Here is a 26,343-nt window from a genome sequence, read left to right on the forward strand (position 1 = left end):
GATATAGTGTGTTAAAAATGAAATTAATTATAGTAGTCATGTTGGTACTGAGACTCCACTGATTGCTCAGCCCTTTACCTGCATTCCTTTTTTTAGACATTCACTGCAGAAGCACGATATAAAACTGTTTAAAACTGGACATTTTTTGGCTTGTGTGCTTCCAAGATTTTGTAAATGAGACTATATTTGTTTATCAGAAAACTATTATTTCAGAAAGCTAAATATTAATCCAAGTTCAAACATGATTAGTCATCCCATTTATATCTTATCTCTGCAACCTTGCTAGTGCCCTTAAAGGATTATTAATTGTACCCTGTTCTTATCATGGGTGCAATCTACTAGAACATATATCTCTTATTAAACTGTAAGTTTCTTGAGGGAAGAGCCATGTTTGTGTCTTATTGTAATGTTGGGCACAGTAGAGCTTCAGGGAGCATCCATAGGGACAAGTGATCTTGATGATAGGAAAAGGCTGTGTTTTCTAAATATTCCACAATTAATAATCACATAAGTAGCAAGGAAAACAAGTATTATTTTTTTTAAAAAGCAACCTTGACAGTGCCTAATAAGAAATATAAAGAAGAACACAGTCAAATAAGCCAAATGTCTCCATTAGATTATTACTTTCATTAACAATGTTGATATTAAATTACAACATAAAGAACTCATGCATGATTTAAAAACTCAAAACCACCAAAGTAAAAAGTAAAAGCTTCTCTCTTAACAAAGCCCACCAAAACTCAAGTGCAACTAGTATATATAATTTCTTATGACTTCTTTCAGAAACCATGAACATTCATGGAGGTAGCCATTTATGCAATATAAGCACATATATATATATGTGTATGTGTGTTTATATTTATACATAATAGTAGATATAAAATATATGTGAAATACATATGCATATGTTTATATGTAAACCTAATGAAAAATGTCATATGTATATAAGAAATCATATATACCACAGTCCCTTTGATTTTTCAACTTAATATGCCTAGGTATCTTTCTACTCATAATTTAACAATATTCTATTGACAGATACTCTGTTATCAAAATTATTTTTTCCAAGCATCTTTGCAAAAAGATGTGTATCTATGGCACACAAATGTAAATTGCATATGGAAGATTATACGTATGGATATGCTACGTTTGTGTGTGTGTGTGTAACTTATATAACTTCTAGAAAAGTATTTATTTTGAACTTGGAGACGCATTAATACATTTTTCTCCAGAAAGTCTGGAGGAGGTGGTAAGCCTGCCTCCGACCTCTCTAGCTCTGGGGAGAAACCAATCTTAGCATTTATTTCATCAAAGAGATGAAAAATGGTATTCTGTTATCACTTCAATTTGCAATTTTTAAAACTATAAGTAAAATTGAGACACTAAATATATTTTTATATATATTTCTCTAAATTGTTTTCTATTTTTTAGTCAATTTGTTTGAGCTTTTATTAATGACAAAAATAGACCTTTGTCAAATGATGAACACATTCTTTCCTAGGTTGGCTTTGATAGTCAGCCTTTTAAAAGTTGCAGTATTAGTTTTTGTTGTCATCCAGAATATTTTTAGTCAAGAATATCTCCCATATTTTATCATATCTGAATTTTGTGTTTATTAGGAACATTTACCCACTCCAGGATGAAAACCAAGTTCACACATCCTTTATTCTAAATGGTTTATTTACTGATTTATGAATCCTGATTTTAAAACCTTTTAATCTTATGTATGTTTATATATTTGCTATATGGGATTCCCAGGTGGCTCAGTGGTAAGGAATCTGCCTGCCAGTGTAGAAGACAGTGGTTTAATCCTGGGTTGGGAAGATCTCCTGGAAGCCAAAAATGTCAACCCACTCCAGTATTCTTGCCTGGAAAGTCTCATGGACAGAGAGGCCTGGTGGAGCCTGGCAGGCTGCAGTCCATGGGGTCCCAAAGAGTCAGACGTGGCTGAGCAACTGAGCACGCAGCAACACACAGCATACATTTGATATACAGAAAGTTTGGCAAAGTCAGGAATCTTAGGTTGGCTCATCTTTCTGTTTTGCTTTTCCATATAATTACCTGGTCTCCTCCCTCCGCCCACAACCCTGACCCTCAAATGCCCACAGGTCCTCTCCTAAGAGAACGGTTTGAGGGAGTAGCCTTGTAACTTTGGTTGCCGCGTCTGGCATTTACCCTCTTGGCTCACTGAAGTTCCACCATCAAGGCTGGTGTCTCAGTGATGTATCTTCCTCTAGCAGGGACACAGTAAGGAGTTCTGAGGACTTACTTCAGAGAAACCATGCATCAGAGAAAGCCTGGATTGTTTCCTTCCCTCTGGAGTTTTCACTCCTCATAAAGGCAAGTGGTGAAAGACTTGGCCTTCTCCCTTAACTGTGAAGAGGGCTGGAAGGAACTGCCTTGAGATCTCCCACAGTGCCTCTTTGTGTGCAGCTCTGTGGCTTCCTGGCTCCAGAGGATGCCAAGCAGCCTGGGAAGCTCTGGCGCTTCCTCCACCGTCTCCTGCCCCCTTCACTTAGTGATGTGGATTTTTGGACGCTTCCGGCCAGCAGCCCTTTCCACCGGGTGAGCGCTGCTGACAGAAATTTGTCCCTGCTTATTTGTTTTCATTCTTCTCCTATGGCGACGTTGGAGGGTGGGAGTGGGAAACGTTTGAGATCTGGTTTTACTCCCCTATCTTAAATAACAGGAAGTTCAAACTATTGTAATCATTTTTAAATCATCCACTGTCATGGGAAAATGGCTAAAATAAATAGCCCACAGTGCTCGTTTCAGTAAAGAAAATGGTGTCTTTTGAGAAAAGATCATTAAAATCCAAGAAAAAGTTCAAAAGGAAATTTTGATCAATGTTATTAATTGATCCATACTAATATAGGAGAACTTCTTACTGAAATCTTCCTTGGAAGCAACAGTTCTTATCAAATTCTTCCAAAGCCACTTAAACTTGAAAGGATATAACATTAATCCTTTTTGCCCCTGCTTCCTATCACTGGCAGAAACAAAATTTTAAAAAATTATGAATCTAGAATACTAACAACAGTGGAATCCATGTATTTTCCCCCCATGGCAATTCAACAGCTGTTCTATGGGAACCAAGCACATTTACCATTGAAACAATATGGGAAATTAATAACTCTGAGCACAACTTAGATCACTGCTTTACCTATGAGTTTCCAGGCTCAAATCTGATTTTAAATATAGGTAAACAGGCTTGAAACAAATGTCACAGACTTGTATTGCTCTAGGGATGCATTGAAAACTTTGAATATTCCAGCTTTACATTCTCCATAACCCAGGCAGATTCAAATAATCATCATTGGAATTCTCTTCTTTTCCCACTTCTCAACATTCTGGATTTTTCTTCACATTTTCACAAAGCCGATACAATCTGGAAAAAAATAAAAACAGCATACATGAATCTCTTTCCAACATTTGGGTTATGGCTCTTAAGAGAAGCTTCATGTTTTTGACTCACAGAAGATCTGTGGAAAATGCCCTCCAGGATAAATTTTCTTCTGCGCCTACAAAGATGAAAGACGCCTACCAGAGGAATAACATTTGCCTCAAGCTTTCACACTGTTATATCCAGCTTCCTTACTTGTGCACCATTCCAGTTAACTATAGTCAGGTCCACCAAGCAGAATCACCACCCATGACCTTGTCTGCCATTTAGAAAATGACTTCCCAAACCACAGAGGGTTAATTTGCAACACACCTTTCCCTACAAGGGTTTGTTTCTCTTTCTGAAGAGTCCAAGGTGGTGATAACCAGGGCAATATCTTTTCTGACACTGATATTTCTGTTTTAAAAAATATAACAAAAAGTCAAACTCAAAACACAGAATTTTTTTCCCCCCCGAACTTTCCACAGAAGGTCTCAAACTACAGCCCTGGGCCTGTGGATTCCTCAGAAGCTACCAGATTGTGTAATGTACTATCGCAGGCCGTCATGTAAGAGCCCTGCTCCAGTCACATCCAATAAGTAATCTGGCATGCAGAAAAGTTAACTAAATTAGTGGCCGATTGGGACACTTGGTGACCTACTCTTTAGGAACTAAGTCCTCTGAACTTTTCCATTCGGCTTTGCCTTCATACTTTAATAGGGACCGAATCCCCATTAACAATTGAGCGGCGACAATAAGTGCCATCAGGAAAAGGAAATTCAATTTTCGTGGGGGATGACAGCCTTACCTTTTCGCGCTTAATTGGCCGTATTGTCTCCAAAAGTTAATTGGTTACTTAGTCCAGGTAGTTAGTAAAATGTTTAGCTGCGTCAAAAAGCTCAGGCTCCCACTGTTAATGGGGCATGAAATGGAATGTTTGATACTGCAAATAAAATCAGTGATATTCAAGGATGTTATGGTAGGTAATGCGTTGAAACTGCCATTTAATGGGTCCTGGAAGATTAGGGTAGTGTCAGCCGGAACCGCCCGGGCTCTTTTCTGACATTGTTAGTTGCCTCTTCATTTACTTAACGGCTGTCTGCACTGATTACATAGGCATAAAACTCCCTACAAAAAAACAACAGAGACACGCTCTATTAGCAGTCCAATTAGAACTATTTGCATATTACAGTTCATTTCTGCTTAAGTGAATCCCTAATACAACTTTAGGAAAAAAAATTCTATTGTGTCATTTGAAAGAAAGAGAAAAGAAAAGACTTAAAGGTGATCTCTCTCTTCCTCTTCCTTTCCTTGTCTCACCTTATCCTTTTTCCTTTTCTCTCACTTTCTCCCTTCCACCTCTAATATTTATTATCTATCTTGGGTAGAAAGGAGAAAATGAAAACTTTAAACTTGAGACAGTTTTGTCGATGTTCCTGAAGATGAAGACATACTTGTGGTCATTCAGTTCTACAAAAATGCAGAGTGGTGTCATGCCAGGGGAATGCTTCATTTAGAGAAATGAGTCGACTTTTGAGAGATGTCTCCAGTTTGTTTTACATCCGCTATTGCTTTGAATTTTCAAGCAAGCAGTTCATATCTGTAACATCATCCCTGGTGAGTCAGAGCCCTTTATAATGGCCTCGGTGTCACCTACCTACACAATCATGGAGAAGAGAAATGGGGTTCCAGTGTCTGCCTCTGCACCTCTCAAGGTTCCAAATATAGTAAATTTGGTGGGTGTTCAACTGCACATGAGGTTAACACATGAAACTGATTCCTTTTTTCACAGGTGAAGACAGTGATTAACCTGGCTGAAGCCAGACTAGAGATCTTACTTTTTCAGAAGTGTCTCTTCTTTTCCAAAAGGTTGTTCTAAGTAACAGCCATCAAGTGATGCTATTACTTAGAAAGGCATTGAGTGCTCAGTTGCTCAGTCATGTCTGACTCTCTGAGGCCCCATGGACTGTAGCCCACCAGCCCATGGGGTTTTCCAGGCAAGAATACTGTAGTGCGTTGCCATTTCCTACTCCAAGGGATCTTCCCAACCCAGGGATTGAACCCATGTCTCTCATGTCTCCTCCATTGGCAGGAGAACCACTTGACCACTAGCGACACTTGGGAAGCCCATCTCTAGGACACCAATGAATTAAAAACAGCGTACTTTCTTAAGTGGATGCTGTGAGAATGCATGGAGTGTTTTAAGAGAGCAAGTACAGCTTACAGCAAATGTTTTTAAGATGCTCCATAGGCGTTCATATTATTCCCAACTCTCCTTAAGTCCTACGAGTTAACAGGAGACAGAGAGACTGTAGGGATGGCTCTTAGGCAGCCAAGGAGCTATTTTTTGGAATTGGAAAAGGGCCTCCTGCGCTTTAGGAGATACACAGTGACTGGGGGCTGGGTGTGACAGTGGGCCCAGTGCGTATGAGAAAAGGCATCTCCCTGGCCGGGGGCGAGGATGAAGACGCCAGGTTAGGAAGGTTAAAAGCACTCAGGATCTTACATAAGTCACTACTGCTGACCCCTACTGCTGGCTCTGAAACCTCTTGCTGAACATTTTATTCAGAATGAATAAATAGCTCCTCCAAGTATATAAATTCAGGGAGCACAGGACTAGAAACCACTCCCAAAGCATCTGGACTTGACAGCAGAGGAGCAAAGAGCCTGAGAGGGAGAGAACACTTTCCTTTGGGGAATGACTGTGACCGTGAACTTCATCAGGCTGACAGCCTATCTTTAGATAAAGCCCTGGGTCCCCTCCCTGGGTTCAGTGCATGGCCCTGAATTTTCCCAGACCTAAGATCAGTGAAGGCCACCACATCTGACCATTGATTTGCCTCCTCACCCTGAACAGATTCGAACATGACGCGTGAATGGGAATGAATTGCAGCCATTTGGTTGATACTGGGGATGGCTTCTTACAAGAGCCCAGGAACACCTTCCGATGTCCACATGCCAATGTAAATACCTTCAGTGTGTTTTCAGAGCCTCCACCACCCTATTCTCTTTTGCCTGCCACCCTCATTTCAGAGGTCAGCCCACCACATCTACAATTATTCAGATTCACCAGTTGATCACAACAAACAGGGGAACAAGGAGGGGGAATACTGAAGGTGATGAAAAAACTCTTCAAGAAATAGCGATTTCTAAGGAGTCCTTTTTCTGTTGTTTTTCGTTTCACCTCTCATCTGCTATTTTAAGTGCAACACGTCCACAATTGTATGGAAACGCGCAAAGGCGAGACAGCAACAATAAGAGCCAGGCAAGCCCAGAGCAGTGTAAACAAACCGAACAAAAAAGCCTATCAGAGGGGAAGGTAGAATCCTCGATCTGTCATTTTCAATTCTTTTCACCCCATGAGTGGCGACGCAGTGTGAAGCGTGTTGGCGCTGGCTGCCATAGGTATTGTTTGGATGCCCCGTTGGGTCCTCCGTGCCCTCCCTCCTGCTTCTCTGCCGCTCTCATTAACGCCGCCGCCAGATGAGCACCGGCAGAGGCGGAGGCTGACATGCCGGCCTGTTGCCTCGGCGCGTGGCCCTGCCAGCGGTGGCGAGACCGTGCCAGGGACCGGGAGCCAGGCAGCCCGGAGACACGCACTTTCGCCCCTGGAAGCAGGCTTTGCACCCCGCCAGGAAAACGGCTCTCAGGAAAAGCACTGTCTGCTAGTAAAATGGACTAAATCAGTAAACAGTGATTAAGGCTCTGGCTCCGGCTGACTGTTGTCACCACCTCAGACACATGGCTGCTTCTCCTTACATGCACGCACGCACACACACACACACACACACACACACACACACACAGAAACCAAAGGGGGAAGGGAGGAATCCTCAGGATGGCCAAAGCTGAGGGAGTGAAGTGAGAAGTTAGGCAGAGAGAAGGATTTGTGTTCCTTCAAAGTGAGATGCTTTCTTATCCTGAAAAATAAAATGAATATTTTAGGATCTTCATTTCCCTCCCTTTTGTTCTCTCTCTTTTTTTTTTTTTTTCATTTTGGATGTGTGATGAGAATTGCCTTTCTAAATAAAATATCAAGTCACAAATGTAAGCCGGCATTTGTCCAATTCCACATCCCCTCCTTTTTTGTCTGGTTGGATCCTACTCATAATGCAATCTCAATTTCTCAGATAGGTGGGATAAATCAGAGGTAGCCTTTAAAAATGCTGATGTGTGCTGTTTAGTAGAAGCATGTCATTTCATTGAGTTGCCTTAAGCCAGAAGAATAAATTCCAAATGCACATGTATACATTGGCATCAATCCATCTATTTATAGATAGAGATAGATACCATATATGTCTATTCATGAGGCTTTCCTGGTGGCTCAGCAATAAAGGGATTCCCTTGTGGCTCAGCTGGTAAAGAATCCACCTGCAATGCAGGAGACCTGGGTTTGATCCCTGGGTTGGGAAGATCCCCTGGAGAAGGAAAAGGCTACCCACTCCATTATTCTGGCCTGGAGAATTCCATGGACTGTATGGGGTCCCAAAAAGTTGGACACGACTGAGCGGCTTTCACTTTCCCTTTTCTTCAGCAGTAAAGAATCTGCCTGGAATGCAGCAGAAAACAGAAGACACGGGTTTGATCTCTGGGTCGGGAAGATCCCCTGGAGGAAGGCATGGCAACCCACTCCAATATTCTTGCGTGGAGAATTTCATAGACAGGGGAGCCTGGCAGTCCAAAGGGTTGGACACTGCAAAGAGTTGGACACTGAAGCAACTGAGCATGCACACATATCTATGTATGGATACATATATTCACTATATATAATATCTATCCTATTTTTAATCTTTTTACAACACTCTAACCACAATAATTAGAAATGCATTAGGTTTTTATCAAAATGTTTTCACATGGAGCATACTCACTGTACCTGCACTTTGAATCAAAGAGAGAAGGCTGACTGAAACTCTAGAATACATAAGTATAATTCAAAAACACTCTTGACAACTTGGAGAAACAGTCAGAAACAAGCAGAACTGGGTCTTCTGAGTGCAGTTCCACATACCGTAGAAGAAACAGCAATGAACAGTACAGACACAGAATCTAGGTCTCATAGTTGCCAACAAGCTGATCATGAATCAGAAACGTGAACCAGGAGAAGCTGGTGGATTCATGAGAAGTTACTACACCCTGGCCAGCTCCTAGAGGAGACTGTATTTAGCCTTGTGCTTGTGCTATGCTTAGTCACTCAGTCGTGTCCTACTCTTTGTGATCCCGTGGAATATATAGCCCGCTAGGCTCCTCTGTCCGTGGGGATTCTCCAGGCAAGAATACTGGTGTGTGTTGCTATGCCCTCCTTCAGGAGATCTTCCCAACCCAGGGATTGAACCCAGATCTTCTGCATTGCAGGCAGATTCTTTACTGACTAAGCCACCAGGGGAGTCCTAGACAACCTTAACTTGCTTCAGAGTGGGATGGTTCAAGTTTGCTTATGAAGAGTCAAGGAAGTGTGACTTTTTTTAATTTAAAGGAAAAGAAAAATATGGCAAAAATTTAATGTGTTCACACAGGGAGCTGATAGTCCTCAAAAGAAATTACTAAATATTTGCATAGATTCTCTCCCAAATGTCTCTAAAAGACAAGAGTTTTGTTAATAGCCACTCAGGTTTTTTTTTGAGGCATTGTCAAAATTGAGGGGCATAGCATCTCACATTTGTGGTGTTCCCTACAGCAAAGCTAACATTGTTCATAAATGGCTCTGAGTGCTGGAAACCAGACACACTAGGGGAAGGGGAAATAAAGAAATGAAGGGGAAAATCCCAAGATGGAGGAAAAAAAAGAAAAAGAAGAAGTTAAGTTTATTTGTGGATAGTCAGCTAGTAGACACTGGTGTTGAAGGGAATGCAGGGATCTTGGTTTATTTGACCCAGACTTGTCAGTGGGGTGTAATAATAACAGTAATGGTAATAATAATAATAGGAAGAAGAGGGAGGAGGAGAGAGGAGAAAGGGGAAGAGGGGAAGAAGAAGGAGGAAGGGAAGAAATATTCATAGACGTGCTAAAAGTTTCTTGGTCATTAGCAATCATTGATATCCATTTTGACACAAGATAACCGTGTCTAGGAAAAGGCTTAATTAACTTACTAACCCACTCTCTCTAGGACTTCCCAGGTGGCACAGTGGCAAAGAATCCACCTACTAATGCAAGAGACACAGGTTTGATCCCTGGGTAGGGAAGATCCCCTGGAGTGGGAAATGGCAACTCACTCCAGTATTCTTACCTGGAAAACTCCATGGACAGAGGAATCTAGCAGGCTATGCAGAGAGTCAGAAAAGACTGAGGGACTGAGCACACATGCACCATTATCTCTAGGGATTTTTGACAAGCATTTGATCACTTCCCTGTTAATGACAGAAGTATTGAGAGAATTCTCTACATGTAGGCAAATCACTGAACCATTGCAAGGTTTATTATTTCCAAGTCTGTGTCTGTTGGAAGTGGTGGTTAGAGCCTCAATAATTACAGAAGCACTTGGAGCTGGTGAGGCCAGTGTTTGAGGACAGTCATTGCTTTGAGCATGTTGTGAGCATATATGTGTGGACTGGCTATGGAGCTGGCTGGACTCAGTGCACACTGAAACTGCAGGGCTTGTCTGGGAACCCAGAACTCCCCTACTTGAAGTCACAGCACCCTAGCACATGAACAAGACCCCATACCCCATCCCCATCCCCAATAGATTGTAACCTTATGCTGGGGTATACTCAGTGTTCCTGGGCTGGCCACCTGATGTGAAGAGCTGACTCATTTGAAAAGACCTTGATGCTGGGAAAGATTGAAGGCAGGAGGAGAAGGCGATGACAGAGGATCAGATGGTTCGATGGCATCACTGACTCAATGGAGATGAGTTTGAGTAAACTCCAGGAGTTGGTGGTGGACAGGGAGGCGTGGTGTGCTGTGGTCCATGGGGTCATAAAGAGTCAGACACGACTGAGCAACTGAACTGAACTGAACTGAACCTGGGCTTTCCTGGTGGCAAAGTGTCTGCCTATAATGCAGGAGACCTGGGTCAATCCCTGGATCAGGAAGATCTCCTGGAGAAGGAAATGGCAACCCACTCTAGTATTCTTGCCTGGAAAATCCCATGGACAGAGGAGCATGGTAGGCTGCAGTCCATGCGGTCGCAAAGAATTGGACATGACTGAGTGACTTCACTTTCTCTCACCTTCATACTCAATGTTTGGAGGGTACCCTGATGATCTGCTCCTTGAATGAACCTTCCTGTGGCCAGAACAGTGGTGAGCACTTGTCCCAACCCTCTCCAGTCCTTCATCAGGCTACACTGGGGAACGGACCCACTCTGGTCATAGCTCAGGAAACTGGCTCTGTGTGTGCGTGGGGGTGGGAGGGTGCAGGTGTATGTATGTGTGAGAGAGGAAGAGGTTTGGGGGAGGGGAGAGAGAAATGGTATAGTAACCTTTCCACAGAATTGTAAAGGTATTTTTATATTTACATAAATATTGCAGAATTGCCCTAAGTAAACGGCACCCTGATATTATCCCCCTTTTTGAACCATGAATGCTACCCTAACAGCTCAGACTGTAAAGAATCTGCCTGCAGGAGACCCAGGTTTGATCCCTGGGTCAGAAAGATTCCCTAGAGAAGAGAATGGCAACCCACTCCACTATACTTGTCTGAAGAATTCCATGGACAGAGGAGCCCGGTGGGCTACAGTCCACGCGGTTGCAGAGTCGGACAGGGCTGAGTGGCTAATGCTTGACTTGCACTGTTTCCAATAGTACTCATAGTAGTTCAGGGCTGCCTCTTATCAGCATTTGGAAGCCAGTTTATAGCCTCATTACTGGAAGTCATTGCTTTCCTTTACATATAATAGTAGTATTATGTGTAGTATATCATATATATTGTATGTATATTGTTCATATGTATACATATGTGTGCTGTATACATATACAACATATAACATACATTTTTCATATTATGCCAAATGCATATTATATCTATAAATATATGTGTATGTATATATTTTATTCAAGAAAATGAAGTAGATTATATCAATTCTAACTCCCCAAAAACTGCCTTTCTAGGAATTGTTATCTCCATTGGTCTCTGTATTAACAGACAAACCCTCTACACAGTCATTATTAGGGAGAACATGTGCCGTTAAAATTATATATTTGAGAAATTGATAAAGAAGTTTGAACATATCATAGTTCAGTACAGTTCAGTTCAGTCACTCAGTCGTGTCCGACTCTTTGCAATGCCATGAACCACAGCACGCCAGGCCTCCCTGTCCATCACCAACTCCCGGAGTCCACCCAAACTCATGTCCATCTAGTCGGAGAAACCATCCAACAATCTCATTCTCTGTCATCCCCTTCTCCTCCTGCCCTCAATCTTTACCAGTATCATAAGGTGACAACATAATGGAGTAAAATAGACTCCAACATCTCTTTACTCCCATTGCTTTCGCCTTTATTCATGGATAATTGCTGATGTAACTCATTGTTTGAAAGGTTTTAAAAACATTTTAGAAAGCATTTTGTTCTTGAGAAGTTCATTTGGAAATCTACAATGCCATCACAAATTTAGTGAAAACACCCTTTGCAAATATGTTTATATTGATGCTATTTGCAACCTGGCAGGATAATGTCAGTTCTGCAAATGGCCAGTGGAAGTGGGTTGTGATGATTTTCTTCATCTTGCTAAACTTCCTCCTCTCTCAGAGTGTAGGTATGATCAGAGCTGGGGGTGGTATTATCCTGCTATGTAATCTACATGGGTCCCCAATCCAAGTAAAAACAGGGCATTTGCTATGTGAACTTATCATCAAAACAAGACTCCTTCTGATGATTGCTACTTGAATCCCTTCCCATAGACATTTGGAGTTGCCACTGTTCTACAAACCCATCAACAACTTCTGGTGTTAAGAGAGTCACAGTTGCTGTACAAAATTAAAAGGACACCAGGACATTTACTAAATTTTCTAACACTCCTCCTCCCAATATCAAAAGAACACATTTGCAATGATCCCTTCCCTGAATTTCCCTTTACCCTCAAACTCAACCTGACACAGCAGCTTTTTACTATCAGTTTATCCTTCCCCCCAAAATAACCCAATCTGTGTCTTTCCTTTGAATTAAGGAGCTATCTTCAAAAAGTATTGCTGACTGTCAATGTTGTTGAGGGAACAGTATACTTTAGTGGAAATGAAATAGGGGGAAAGGGAGCAGGCTAGTATCTTTAAAGAAAGACTTAGCTATAGAGGATAAAACATAGTTGGTTAAAACTGATTAAGCCCAAGATGGCAGAAGATTGGACTCCCAGTCGACCTTGAGCCTCATTATGGGCTCATTGTAATGCTTTAGCTAAACGATTCATGTACAGGCACAATGACAGTTCTCAAGCCAACCATGAAAGGCCAGAAAGTGGGTGGTGGCCCAGTTCTTGGAAATCCCTGCCCCTTCTCTAAAATAGTTGGGATAATCCTCCCACTCAGTAAAGTGAAAGTGGTGGTCTTTCACTCCTGTCCGACTCTTGGTGACCACGTGGACTGTAGCCCTCCAGGCTCCTCTGTCCATGGGATTCTCCAGCCAAGAATACTGGAGTGGGTAGCCATTCTCTTCCCCAGGGGATCTTCCCAAGCCAGGGATCAAACCTGGGTCTCCTGTACTGCATTCGATTCTTTACTGTCTGAGCCACCAGGGAAGCCCCACTTACTAGCCTATGAAGTTACCCAGCCTATAAAAACTAGCCCCCGACCCCGCCACATTTTTAGGCCTTTTGCTTTCCGAAATGGCCCACCTTCTGTCTGTGGAGTATGTTTCTTCCCTGGCCACTCTCACTTTGCAATTCATCCTTTGCGACAGACTGCAATCTGTCTATGGTCTGTGTATCTCTAAATAAATCCACTTCTTACTTATCCCTTTTTACCTCACTGAATTTTTTATGCAATGTGACATAAAGAGCCTGAGCTTCATTAAGTCCTGAGACCAGGTATGTGATTTCATTTTAAAGACAGTGGGTTCAAGTCCCAATGTGAGTTGTGTGGTTTTTGCAGAAGCATGAACAATTGAAATGATTCAAATGCTGATTCTAATACTATTTGCTGAGTGAATTTATAGAATTAGCTTGATCTCCCCAGTGTTCAGATTCTTTAACCAAAATGTAGATGTGATAGCAGTAAATGAGCTAACCTTGTAAATTATAAAGTTACATATACATTTCATTATTATGTATTAATTTACATGTAACATCAAATAAAATAGTATTATGCTATTTTGTGTAATCAAAAACCTAAGGAAATGGAGAAGGCTAGGATTTTTTTTTTTTTGAGATATTACACAGAGAAAGAGGAAGGCAGAACCAACTGGAGCACTCCAGGTTAAGTTGTGGACAACTGAGATGTATGTGATCCAAGGCCACCTTAAACTCAGAGAAGAGACAAAGTAGATAGAAATGGAAAGGCAAAAGAAAGATTGGATGCTTCTCAACTGGTCTAGCACCAAGCTTACTTACATTCCTAAATTATCCTGCTCTAAGGATTGCTGTATAGGGGGTCATTGTTCCTTGATGGTCAAAGTTTAGTGTTCTCTGCACCCAAGGTGAATCAGCTCCATTAGGGAAAAGTGATCAGAAATCATTTTATTTGCTATATGTTTACCTCTGTTACTCCTAGAAGAAAGCCTTAGTGAACAAGAATTCTTCTAGTATGGTTTATGGCCTTTAATCAGAACAGCAGTTTGAAACGGAAACAGATAGTTTCAGACTGAAATGCAAATCAGATTCCTGAACATACCCACATATATTCACTACTATTTTCATCATTGATTAACCAGCCACATGACCTTTTCAGTAAGAGAAATAATTGGCAGTTTTAGCAAACAAAAAATTGATCCCATTACTCAGGATGAGAATTTTCCACCTTTTTCAAAAGAGATGCTTATTAAAGAGGTCAGTTCCTTCTTTTTTTCCCCCCCTTTCAGGGTCATGCATATGTAAGTAAGCATGGCTATTATGTGCCATCTATGAGAATGGACGGGTGAGCCATAAACACAAACATTCAGATGCAGCCGGGTCTCCGGCGTCCTGTTCTCCAATTACAGTAATGTTGATGACATATCTAGTTTAATGCACATGGCGTTAAAGTAGTCCCCCTTTTTCTAGGAAAATCTAATTACACCAAACCCAAGCACTCAATCAAACCTGTTATTCTGTGGCTAAACAGCCTGGCGTTAATGCAATTTGAGGAGATCCAGGCCGTGACTGGAAACGTCATGTATTAACAATATCTAATGGGGGCTCCCGTAGGTAAATGAATATGCTAACAAGCAAGATCACTGCTAAATCTAATATCTTTAAGCTGTTTAATTCCAAACAGTCCCTTAATAAATCAATTGACCGGGAGAGCTGATGCCCCTATCAATTATTCAAGAGGGCAAATAAATATTTCAGATGATTTGATAGGAAGGCTAGTCCTGGTCTTATAGAAAGCTTTGCGTTTCATTAGCCTCTTGCTAAAAGTTTTATAATGAACAGAACACAGGTGGCATCCCCACTGCAGAAACGGGAATGGGAGAAGCAGGAGATGGGAGATCAAGACTTCCTTCACTGCTGCACTACTCCATTATCCAGACTTTTCTTTTGCAATGTGAAAATTGGAGTCAAGTCCCCCAAAGAATTATCATTCTCTGCAATCACAAAGGAAATTAAAATGATCAAAAGTATGTCATATTGCAAGGGTCTTAATTGTAATTCCTATTGGAAATGCAATTATCAGATACCAATATCACGGATATAATTTATGCAGTTCCACATCCAAATAGCCCTTCACCAAATATTTAATATTATCAATTCCATTTTCCAGAAGAAAAAACTGAGTTCCCCTAGTCATAAAGTGCTGAATAGGTCACCTATGTTTGAAAGCAGGCACTTTTTTTTCAGCTTTAGAGATCATTATTCATATTGAAAGCATACATTCCTGTTTAACTTGATGTCTGTCTTTTGAATAATCTATTCCAGCTTCTGATCCTTTTTTACCAGAAAAAAAAAGAAAGAAAAGAAAACTACCTTAAAGTGATTAACATCATTTTCCTTAACGTGCATGTGAATATATGTGCACTTAAAATGAACTTGTTAGAGAAAAATTAGAGGGAAAAAAATGAATGAAGTCAAGTTACCAAGCTCTGGGATATTGCACAGGAAGAGGGTCCCCTATAACTTCTTATTTTATATTGTGGGTGTAGTAACCTAGATTCTACTGGAAATGTTTGAAAACTGCTGATGTCTTATTCCCATACTATCTGTGAAAGGGAAGAATTTTTTCTATTTTTCCTTAAGCATTGGAATTGATCAAACAACATTTGATCAAATTTTGTGTGTGTGGGCCATGAAACTAAAATTGCGTGTCATTTCTTAACAGCATTTTACAGTTTACAAATGTAAAATCTCAGTTAAATTACTATAAGCATTATTGTTATGAGAAGTACTGTAAAGTAGAAAAAGAATTTAGATCACCTGAAAAATAAAGCTTAATTGTCAGAAGGTTTGAACATAAAAACATTTGACTACTATTTTTCTAAATGGAAAAGATCCATATAAAAATCACTGAATGAGGATTTTCTGTGCACGCAGTTATACTCTACAAAATACTCAATGAGCTATGAAAGAGACATCTCAGCTACAGAAAATCATAATTTAAATGTTAGATTTGTTCATTTTCAGCTTCATGAATCAATAGAGGAAATCCTTTACATTATTCTGTAAGTAAAATCTGGTCATGTTTAAAATCAGATTTTGGTATTTCCATTTATCAGAAATATCTTTTCAGGGAGCCATTTAATTAAATGTTTATTTGTTTAGTATTCTAAATCCCATTGGAATCATGAAGGATTTGAACGAGATGGCAGACTGAGCACATGAGGAAATATTCCCATTCTGTCCTGTCCCCAGTAACTAGTAACTGCAGAAAGCGATTTTTATTTTTTTTAAATTTAACTACATCTGAAAAAAAGAACAGAAACATACTACATCAGAAATTAAAAAGAAATCTGAAAGATGAAAGGCATGTGAAATTAGATTAAGGAAGGAGATAAGAACCAGAAATCTATCAGGAAAATACGATGTTGAAGGTGGCATTATCTCCTGGGTTACTCCAAAGTGAAATGCAAAAGACACATCCCATGGAGTGATGCTTTTGTTATCACATCAGGAGGATTCAGGGAACCAAGCTCACTCCAACTCTCAATCTTTCTGAAAGCACTGAGAAACAGAGTATGGTGACACCCAGACTGAAATGGACATATCCATACTCAGAAGATGAAGTGATACTGTTCCCTCCTCACCAGGCAACTCATTTTATGTGTCTATACCATAACCAGAGGAAGGCCTCTGTAATTGAATGTGTGCAGATGTCTAAGAAACACACAACTGATCAAAGACGAGAAGGATATCTACCTCCACAAATTATATTTTTGGAAACAGAGTTAATAGGGCAAATAGATAAATATATTAAAATAAGTGAGTTAAAATCCTAAAAAGAAATGTAAGAAGTTATATAATCTAGTAAAGAAGTACATAAAGATTTTGGAAATGAAATTCCAATCATAAAATTATTATTAATATTAAAGCAATGTGATTTTGACCCAATGATCAAATAGCAGAATATGTACAACTGAAGAATATATTTAGTGATCTGGAAGACAGGCAGATATTCACATAGGCCCCCATCAACACTATTCTGATAAGAATTGATCTTACACTAACTCTTGCTAAAATTCAGATTCAGATATGTGATGCTTCAGAGCAATTGTTGAAAACAAATAAACCATCTCTCTCTTCCTCTAGAATCCTCATTTTTTTCTCAGATTTAAGTAAACCATCAGATCACAGTTAAGAGCAAAACTAAAAACAGAGTTGCCACATGATCACTAAAAACAGAGTCCCTGAATGTTATCTGGAGAAAACCATAATTAAAAAAAAATATATGTTGACTCCCCTGGTTGTCCAATGGTTAAGACTGTACTTCCACTGCAGAGGTCATAGGTTAGATCCCTGGTTAAAGAAGTTCCACAGTCCATGGAATTCTCCAGGCCAGAATACTGGAGTGGGTAGCCTTTCCTTTCTCCAGAAGATTTTCCCAATCCAGGGATCAAACCCAGGTCTCCCGCATTGCAGGCGGATTGTTTACCAGCTGAGCCACAAGGGAAGCCTACAAGCCAAATGGTATAGCCAAAAATGAAAAAAGAAAAAAAAGAAAAACTAACTAAATAAGTTCCTGAAAAAAAAATTAAAAAGATACATGCAACTCAATGTTCATTTCAGCACTATTTTACAATATCCAGGACATGGAAGCAACCTGAATGCCCATCAAAGATGAATGGGTAAAGATTATTGTGGTACATACATACAATAGAATATTATTCAGCCAGAAAAAAGAATGAAATCATGCCATTTACAGTGGCATAACATGACATGGATGTCATATCAAGAAAACAAACTATGGTCACAAAGTGGGGAGGGTTGCAGGAGGCATACATTGGGAGTTGGAATTGACATATACAGACTACTAGATATCAAATAGATAACTAACAGGACCTATTTTATAGCAGAGTGAACTCTACTCAATACTCTGTAATGGCCTATATGGAAAAGAATCTAAATAAGAGTGTGTGTGTATATATATATATATATATATATATATATATATATATGCATATATATTTTGCTGTACAGCAGAAACTAACACAACGTTGTAAATTAACTATACTCCAATGAAGATTAATTTAAAAAGAGCGTAAAGTCATCTTAACTTTACAGAGAAATACCTTCTCTCAGCTTTCACTGAAGGATATTATAGGAAATGCCCTTCTGAATAATGGGCTTCCCTGATGGCTCAGAGGGTAAAGCGTCTACCTGCAATGCAGGCAACCCAAGTTCGATCCCTGGGTTGGGAAGATCCCTTGGAGAAGGAAATAGCAACCCACTCCAATACTCTTGCCTGGAAAATCCCATGGACAGAGGAGCCTGGTGGGCTACAGTCCACGGGGTGGCAAAGAGTAGGACACGACTGAGCGACATCACTTTCTTTCTTTCTTTTCTTTCATGTTTTTGGAAGTTCAAAGTTGAAGATATTGCCACTATATTACTTAATGTCCCTTAGATGAAGATTTATATGATATGTTTTATGCTTGACAGCATCAAAAAAGTAAATGTTTTCTCAGGTGATTTTCTTTATATTATAATAAGAAATCTATGTCAATATGCATCCCTTTTGCTTTGTCTGCCAGGAAGGCCCTAGTTAAATTTAATAATTAACTAAATGATTCCATATATATATATATAAACATATATTTTTATGTTCATAACAATATTAATTCTGGTTTGTTATTAAAATTTAACCAGTTTTTTATAAAAATGGGATGACTAAATATTTAAAAATATTTTAAGCTATCTAAAATTTCGTAGCTGTTTATGAACATTTATACAAGTAATAAGCCATAAATTGGATAGGGTGCCATAATTTATCTAGGAGAATCTCGTCAAAGTGATGTATCAGGATCTTATAGAACACCTGCTGCTGCTGCTGCTATGTCGCTTCAGTCGTGTCCGACTCTGTGTGACCCCATAGACGGCAGCCAACCAGGCTCCCTCGTCCCTGGGATTCTCCAGCCAAGAACACTGGAGTGGGTTGCCATTTCCTTCTCCAATGCATGAAAGTGAAAAGTGAAAGTGAAGTCGCTCAGTCGTGTTCAACTCTTCGCGATCCCATGGACTGCAGCCTGCCAGGCTCCTCCACCCATGGGATTTTCCAGGCAAGAGTACTGGAGTGGGGTGCCATTGCTTTCTCCAATAGAACATCAGATTGAGTTCTATTTTATTAGAATCAAAGCAACCCGTTATAACTTCTACTTACTCTCAAAGCTGGTCAAATATTACTGTCACATCTTCCTCAGAAAAATGAGCTTTACAAAGAACTGTCTTATTTTCCTCATTAGAAAGTGAAGTTGCTCAGTCGTGTCCGACTCTTTGCGACCCCATGGACTGTAGCCTACCAGGCTCCTCTGTCCATGGGATTTTCCAGGCAATAGTACTGGAGTGGATTTCCATTTCCTTCTCCAAGGGATCTTCCCAAACCAGGGATTGAACCCAGGTCTCCTGCATTGTAGACGGATGCTTTTCCGTCTGAGCCAGCAGGGAAGTATTTTCCTCATTACTAGGTATGTAAACTTACATCTTGCACTCCTATCCTTTCATGAATTGGGTTTAAACGGAAGGGAATATGGAGGAGGATGTGAAATTTGATGGGAGTTTGACTTTATTATATTATTACTTCATTTACTTTATTATTTGATAAAGTTTTTACTTTATTATATTTTTTCTAACAGAAATCTATAAGGAAATGAAGTTCTTGAATGACATTATAAACCAATTAGACTTATACATTATACTTGAACCAGAGACAGCAGAATAAATGTTTTTCTTGAATACACTAGGCTATAGTTTATGCCACAAAACAAATCTGAATAAATTTAAAGAGATGGTTGCTAACATTGTATCTTGTCCAATCACAATGAAATGAAACTAAAAATCAATAGAAAAGGAAAACTGAACAATTCACAAATATGTGATAAGAGTAGGGAGCATTTCTTAATGATAATAAAAGGGAAGAAGGAAAGAAAGGGATGGAGAATGTAGGTGAATTTACATAATCATCACCTGGGAAAGAGGATATCTTTTGAATGTATAGTATAGACGCCTCAGACTATTATAGAATTGTCTGTTTCTCCCTTCAATTCTGCCAATGTTGCTTGGTATCTTTTGGGGCTCTGTGCATATATACTTATACTTGATTCATCTTCATGATGACCCTTTTATCAATATGTAATTTTCCTCTTTGTCTCTAAGAAGAGCTGTTAAAGTCTATTTTGTCTGATATTAATATAGTCACCATAGTTCTCTCTTTGGTTGCTATTTACCTGGAAAATCTTTTCTATTTTCAATTTTATCCTTTTGGGGCCTTTAGATCTAAAATGAGTCACTTTTAAACCATGTGTCATGGGATCTGGGGCTTCTCAAGTGGCCCCAGTGGTAAAGAACCCACCTGCCAATGCAGGAGACATAAGAGATGAGGGTTCAATCCTGGATAGGGAAGATCCCCTGGAGGAGGACATGGCAACCCACTCCAGGATTCTTGCCTGGAGACTCCCATGGACAGAGGGGCCTGGAGGGCTACAGTCCTTAGGGAGGCAAAGAGTGGGACACGACTGAAGCGACTTAGCACAGATGGACACATGTCGTTGGATCTTGTGTTTCTTTTTTAATCCATTATCCCAATTTCTGCCTTTTGAATTGAGAGTTTAATCCATTTACACTTAAATTTTGTGAAAGGGGTCTTACATCTGCTTTTTACTTGTTTTTTGTATCTCTTATATCGTTTTTGTCCCTTTTCTCTATTACTGCTTTCTTTTTTGATTAGTTGTTTTTTTGTAATGGCATGTGTAGATTTCAGGCTTCCCTGGTAGTACAGGAACCTGATAGCTTCCCTGATAGTATGCAGTTTTTATTTTGTATGTGCATATTTGTGTGTATATGTGTGTTTGATTGTTGAAAGTGTGATAGTCTATTCTTTTGAGACTTGCCCAAATTATTTTTTCAAAGACTATTTTATGTCCTGTGCGATCACGAAAGTCTCTGAGTTTTTATCTTATGTTCAGATAATGTTTTGATAGAAATTTCCTTGAATTTCAGGAGCTCTTCCACTCATTGTGGATTGACTTGACTATTCTGGGGCATTCCATCAACGTTTATTTTGGCCTGCTCTAAATTTAGGGATCAGCCCAAGGTGAAAGCTTAGGTTTTCACAGGATTCTTTTGAGGAAGCATCTTGCCTGGATATGTGCATGGCCTTCTAAATAAACTCCTTTTTATTTTTTGTAAATGTTTTATTTTGTATTGGGGTATAGCTGATTAACAATGGTGTGATAGTTTCAGGTGGACAGTGAAGGGATTCAGCCTCACATATATCCATTCTCCCCCGAACTCCCCTTCATCCAGGTAAATTCCTTTTTAAACATTATTGCTTTTGAATGTTTTTTTAAAATATAGATTTATTTATTTTAATTGGAGGTTAATTACTTTACAATATTGTATTAATTTCTCTAACTTTATGCTAGCTTTTCCTCCCAGCTTTAGATAGATGGTTACTGCATAGTCTACTCATAAACACTTGCTCCAGGTATCTCCTGGTCCATTGTCACCTTAAATTTTTTACAACGTCTATTGTTTTCCTGTCTGAATTCTGATTCAGGCAAGATAGAGAGCATTACCACTTAAATTAGTCTTTTAGCTATCCCGCAAAAAGATTAGAAAAAGTGTCTACAATGGTTTGTAGATAAGATCTATGTCATTCCCTCTGGTTCAGGAGAGGCACCTGGGTAGAAGATCCACTGCTGTGCCAGGCAAAGAGTGGGGTCAAGCAGGCAATAGAACAACACAAAGTTTTCCCTTTAAAAATAAATCTTTCTTGACTGGCTGATCATTTGATTGCCCTAAGCCTGTGGTTATTTTACAGAGCTCTGACAAAGTTGGTTCAGACAGTTTCTCCTTAGTTTTTTATTTGCTTGTCTATTTGCTTCTTATTTAATCTTTTATTTGGGCAAGGGAGAAACAAAATCTTAGAGATTCCTGATGCACAACTTTGTTTCCTAATGAATTTTTAAGCTGCCACATTGTTGAAAGCCTTAGACAAATGGGTGAATAAGCCAGAATGCTAAATTAAATGAAACAGAACCAAGTAATAATAGCTTAAAAGTGTTATCAGTTTTAAAAATAAGACTACTAAACCAATGGATTTTTCACATACCAAAACTAAACAATGTAGAGACTGGCAGTCTTTCCCGCTGACAAGGTCTGCAAGTTTTTATAAAGGGAAATGTTTCCATTTCTGCCACAAAAAATATTCAGAATAAAAAGATATATGGATAGCTAAGACTATATGAAGCTTGCTGAAAAGTAAAGTTTTACTCACTCATAATTTTTTCAGTTATTTCTAAGACAGTAAGTCAGCTACTTTTGCTTAGACACTATTTTCAGTAAATGCTCCAGGCAGATTATATGAAAATCAAGTGAAAAAAGTTCATTTTAAGAAATCAGGTTTATCTTCAGAAAAGACAAAGAATACTTAATACCTGTTCATTCCTCAGCAGAAGCTAGAGATAATAACCGTATCTGAAAACTATGCCGGTCATGAACACGTTATACCATCAAGAGAAGCTTCCTAGCCCATCTAAACACATATAACAAATCCATCTGCAGTTTCATCCCATTGACCTTAACAGACCTTCACAAATTTGACGGCACTTGTCAGCATTTCCCTTGGGTCTTTTCTGTTCCAAGCTAAACAGCCCCTCTTTTCTCTGTGAAAGTGAAAATCACTCGGTCCTGTCCAATTCTTTGCGACCCCGTGGACTATACAATGGAGTATATTCTCCAGACCAGAATACGGGAGTGGGTAACCTTGCCCTTCTCCAGGGGATTGTCCCAACCCAGGGATCGAATGCAGGTCTCCCACATTGAAGGCAGATTCTTTAGCTGAGCCACAAGGGAAGCCCAAGAATACTGGAGGGGGTAGCCTATGTCTTCTCCAGGGAATCTTCCCAAGCCAGGAATCGAACTGGGGTCTCCTGCATCACAGGCAGATTCTTTACCGACTGAGCTATGAGGGAAGCCTGATCATGTCTCTGTAGTATACATCACATATTAGAGGAACAAGAGTGACCTGGAACGGACAGCCTCAGTTCCGGAGGTAGACATCTAGATTCAAATCTGGCATCAGCACTTGCTCACTATATGGTTATGGGATCTTCTTTTTTTCTCCTAACTTACAGGTAAAAGTGAAACCTTCCACAGTGGGCTGTAATATGAATAAAAGCTTAGCACAGATTGATACATATGTAATGGCATTTGTTACTGATATCCTTCTTACTCTTTTCTAATATTCTAGTTTGTCTCTTTTCCTCAAAAAAAAAAAAAAAAAAAAAAAAAACCTGGTACCACAACTGTACAAAATATTCCCAAGTTTGTCTGAACAGTTTTAAGGTTTCAGGTACAATAGGACTATTTCAGAATGAATATTATATTCCATTCCCTCAAATCTTAATATCTTTGTAGCCATATCTCTTCAATAATACTTACCCTTAAGTTAAGCCTTAAGTAATTTTCTCTTTTAGCTTATAGATAGAAAAATAAACTGACAGATATAGATAGCATTACCACTGCTAAGTCAAATATTCTCTAACCTATTTTTCAAAATTTGGATTTTGAAACCTAAGTATAAGGTCCTATATCTTTGTAAGTTTCATCTTCTTAATTTGAGTTTATTTTTGGTATCAAATCATCTAATTTCTGATATCCTTATTTTTTTGCCATTAGCAGATTCTATTAATGTGCCCTTTACCTTCCTACAAGTTATCAATAAAATGACAAAAGAGTTATTTACAGTAAGTTGTATGGCATGCCACAAGTATACATCCCTCCCAATAAATACATACATGGCATCATGGCATATTAATAATAGCTACATTTGTTAAAGTTATGCAATTTGGTTATAACAATTAACTCTTCAAAGCATTACAAAGAGCTTAAAAATTAAGTATCAATAAATGCCTCCATTTGCTAATAAAGAAATAGTGTCATAGAGAGGTTTACAAATTTCCCTAAGATTACTGAGAGTTCTCCCTCTACAATAACCCAACAGAATTTGTTGTCAGCAACAGATTATCACAGATTATCAGGAAGTTTGAATCAGACAATAACTACAGAATGAATGAAGATTCATACCCTTTAGAGATTTTCTTTTTCTTACACTCTATACTTTGATCTATCATTGTATTTTGGAAATTATTTTAAAAAATCCAAAGCAGTTTGATATAATAGTCAAATATCAAAGTATGGAGAATAACTTTATCTAGTTAAAAGTATCTATTGCCATGAGTTCAGCTGTCCACCTTTCACCATTTAAGATTAACTTCTGACACTGAAAGTTTTGTGCTGTGGGTTCTGGAAACATTGTATAAAATCATGAAGTGCTCTCTTTGATATTTTATTGTAGATACATAGAGGCTCACTACTACCCATTGAATTTAAAGCCTGATATTTTTTCCCGTAATGTTACAGTTACCATACAGATATTATTTTTATGAATCATATTTTAGAAATAATTTCCAAATGAAATCTGAAGAAGCATGGAAAAGAGATGTGCAAAAGTGAATATATTTCAACTGATGCCTCATTCAGACATTGACTAGACCTCACTGGGGATGAGTTACTTGTTTATCTACACAGGATTTTCTTGTCTTTTCATTAATTTAATTTAATTCCATTGATATGTAACCTGAGAGTAACATTCCCCTACAGTATGCCCACTCCATTTGTAAACTGAATTGAAGTCATCATCCCAGCTTTAACAGCTGTGAAGGACTGAGAAATTAATAGCTCTCTCTTGAATTAGTAAATTATATTTTTCCAAAGAGAGAAAAGTACCTCATAAAAATAAGTGACTAGAGTCACTTTTATTTTTATAACAAGTCTTTTTATGCTATAGTTTTAAGCCCCCTTTTACAATAACATCTTACATTTATATAGTGCTTTATACTTTTCAAAGCACTAGCATGCACATTATCCTATTTTATCTTCACAACAACCTTCAGACCTAAGTAGGGAAGAGCTAAGAGGAGGCCTGTGCTGCAGACTGCAGTGGGCTGATGGGCCAGGCCAACGTCTCCTGACTGCTAGTCGGGAATGTTCTGTGATTTTCCCAATTACCAGGAAAAGACAGAGAAAGCACTAACGGAAAATGAGATTTTTATAGAATATATGTCCTAGCAATATACAATACTATATACTTTTGTTTTATTATAAATTATACGTCATATAATACGTAAAATGCTTGTTTGCTGTTGTTCAGTCGCTCAGTTGTGTCAGACTTTGAGACCCCATGGACTGCAGCACGCCAGGCTTCCCGTCCTTCAGCCCTCCCGGAGCTTGCTCAAACTCACACCCATTGAGTCAGTAATGGCCGTCCAACCATCTCAGCCTCTGTCATCCCCTTCTCCTCCTGCCTTCAATCTTTCCCAAGCATCAGGGTCTTTTCAAATGAGTCCACTCTTCATATTAGGTGGCCAAAGTATTGGAGCTTCACCTTCAGCATCAGTTCTTCCAAAGAATATTCCAATGAATATTCCTTAGGATTGACTGGTTTGATCTCCTTGCAGTTCAATGCTCATAATAATACAATTAGTAAATAACACAATCATAATAATACAATTAGTAAACTGTTTATAGTAATACAATTATATATAATTACCAAATGCACTGTGTTCATTATAATAAAATAAGTAAAAGTAAGTCCTTAAGATCATTTTTTACTGAATTGAGGAAAATAATGTATACTTTATATTTTAAAATCTTATACACAACTACACACATAATATGCATATTTCTTAATAATATAAAGAATGAATCCATCTTCTGGTTTGAATAAGTAAGTTTCATTCAAAAAGCTAAGCTTGTAAGTTGTTTACTTTTAATTAATATTTTAGTTTTAAGGAAAAAGGAAATAAACACTAGTCTGCCCTTTAGCTTTTAAAAAAACTTCATTTCAATATATTTCTCCATTTTCATTAACTACTGTATTTGGTGATTACCCCAAGTACTATATGCTATATAGAGTTCATATATATATACACATATATGCCACTTCTGATGATGTAGTTTGTAGAATTGACAGAGTTTCATATATACATAAATAATTTTCCCATGATGTTTGACAAGTTTAGTCACACAGAAACAGATTTTTTTTTCTTCTGAGCACCTATTTTGCTCCAAGGACCATTCTAAGTGATGGAGTTAAAAAGAAAAGGTGCCCAGTCCCTGCCCTTGGAAGGGAAACACTTTAAAAACTAATGATAAGATGGTGGTGGTTTAGTCTCTGAGTCCTGTCTGAC

At 38.8% G+C, this 26,343-nt stretch overlaps 1 long non-coding RNA gene across 1 annotated transcript in view; it reads right to left on the minus strand.

Annotated features, from left to right (window-relative positions):
* Positions 1–675: 675 nt before the first annotated feature.
* LOC138984330 (uncharacterized) overlaps positions 676–26,343 on the minus strand; it is a 176,888-nt gene continuing 151,220 nt past the window's right edge. The window contains exon 4 of the long non-coding RNA XR_011461561.1: positions 676–3,388. This is a non-coding gene — a long non-coding RNA (uncharacterized lncRNA). The remainder of the gene's footprint in view (positions 3,389–26,343) is intronic.

The sequence above is a fragment of the Bos mutus genome, chromosome 21, assembly GCF_027580195.1.
Source record: "Bos mutus isolate GX-2022 chromosome 21, NWIPB_WYAK_1.1, whole genome shotgun sequence".
Taxonomy (NCBI): domain Eukaryota; kingdom Metazoa; phylum Chordata; class Mammalia; order Artiodactyla; family Bovidae; genus Bos; species Bos mutus.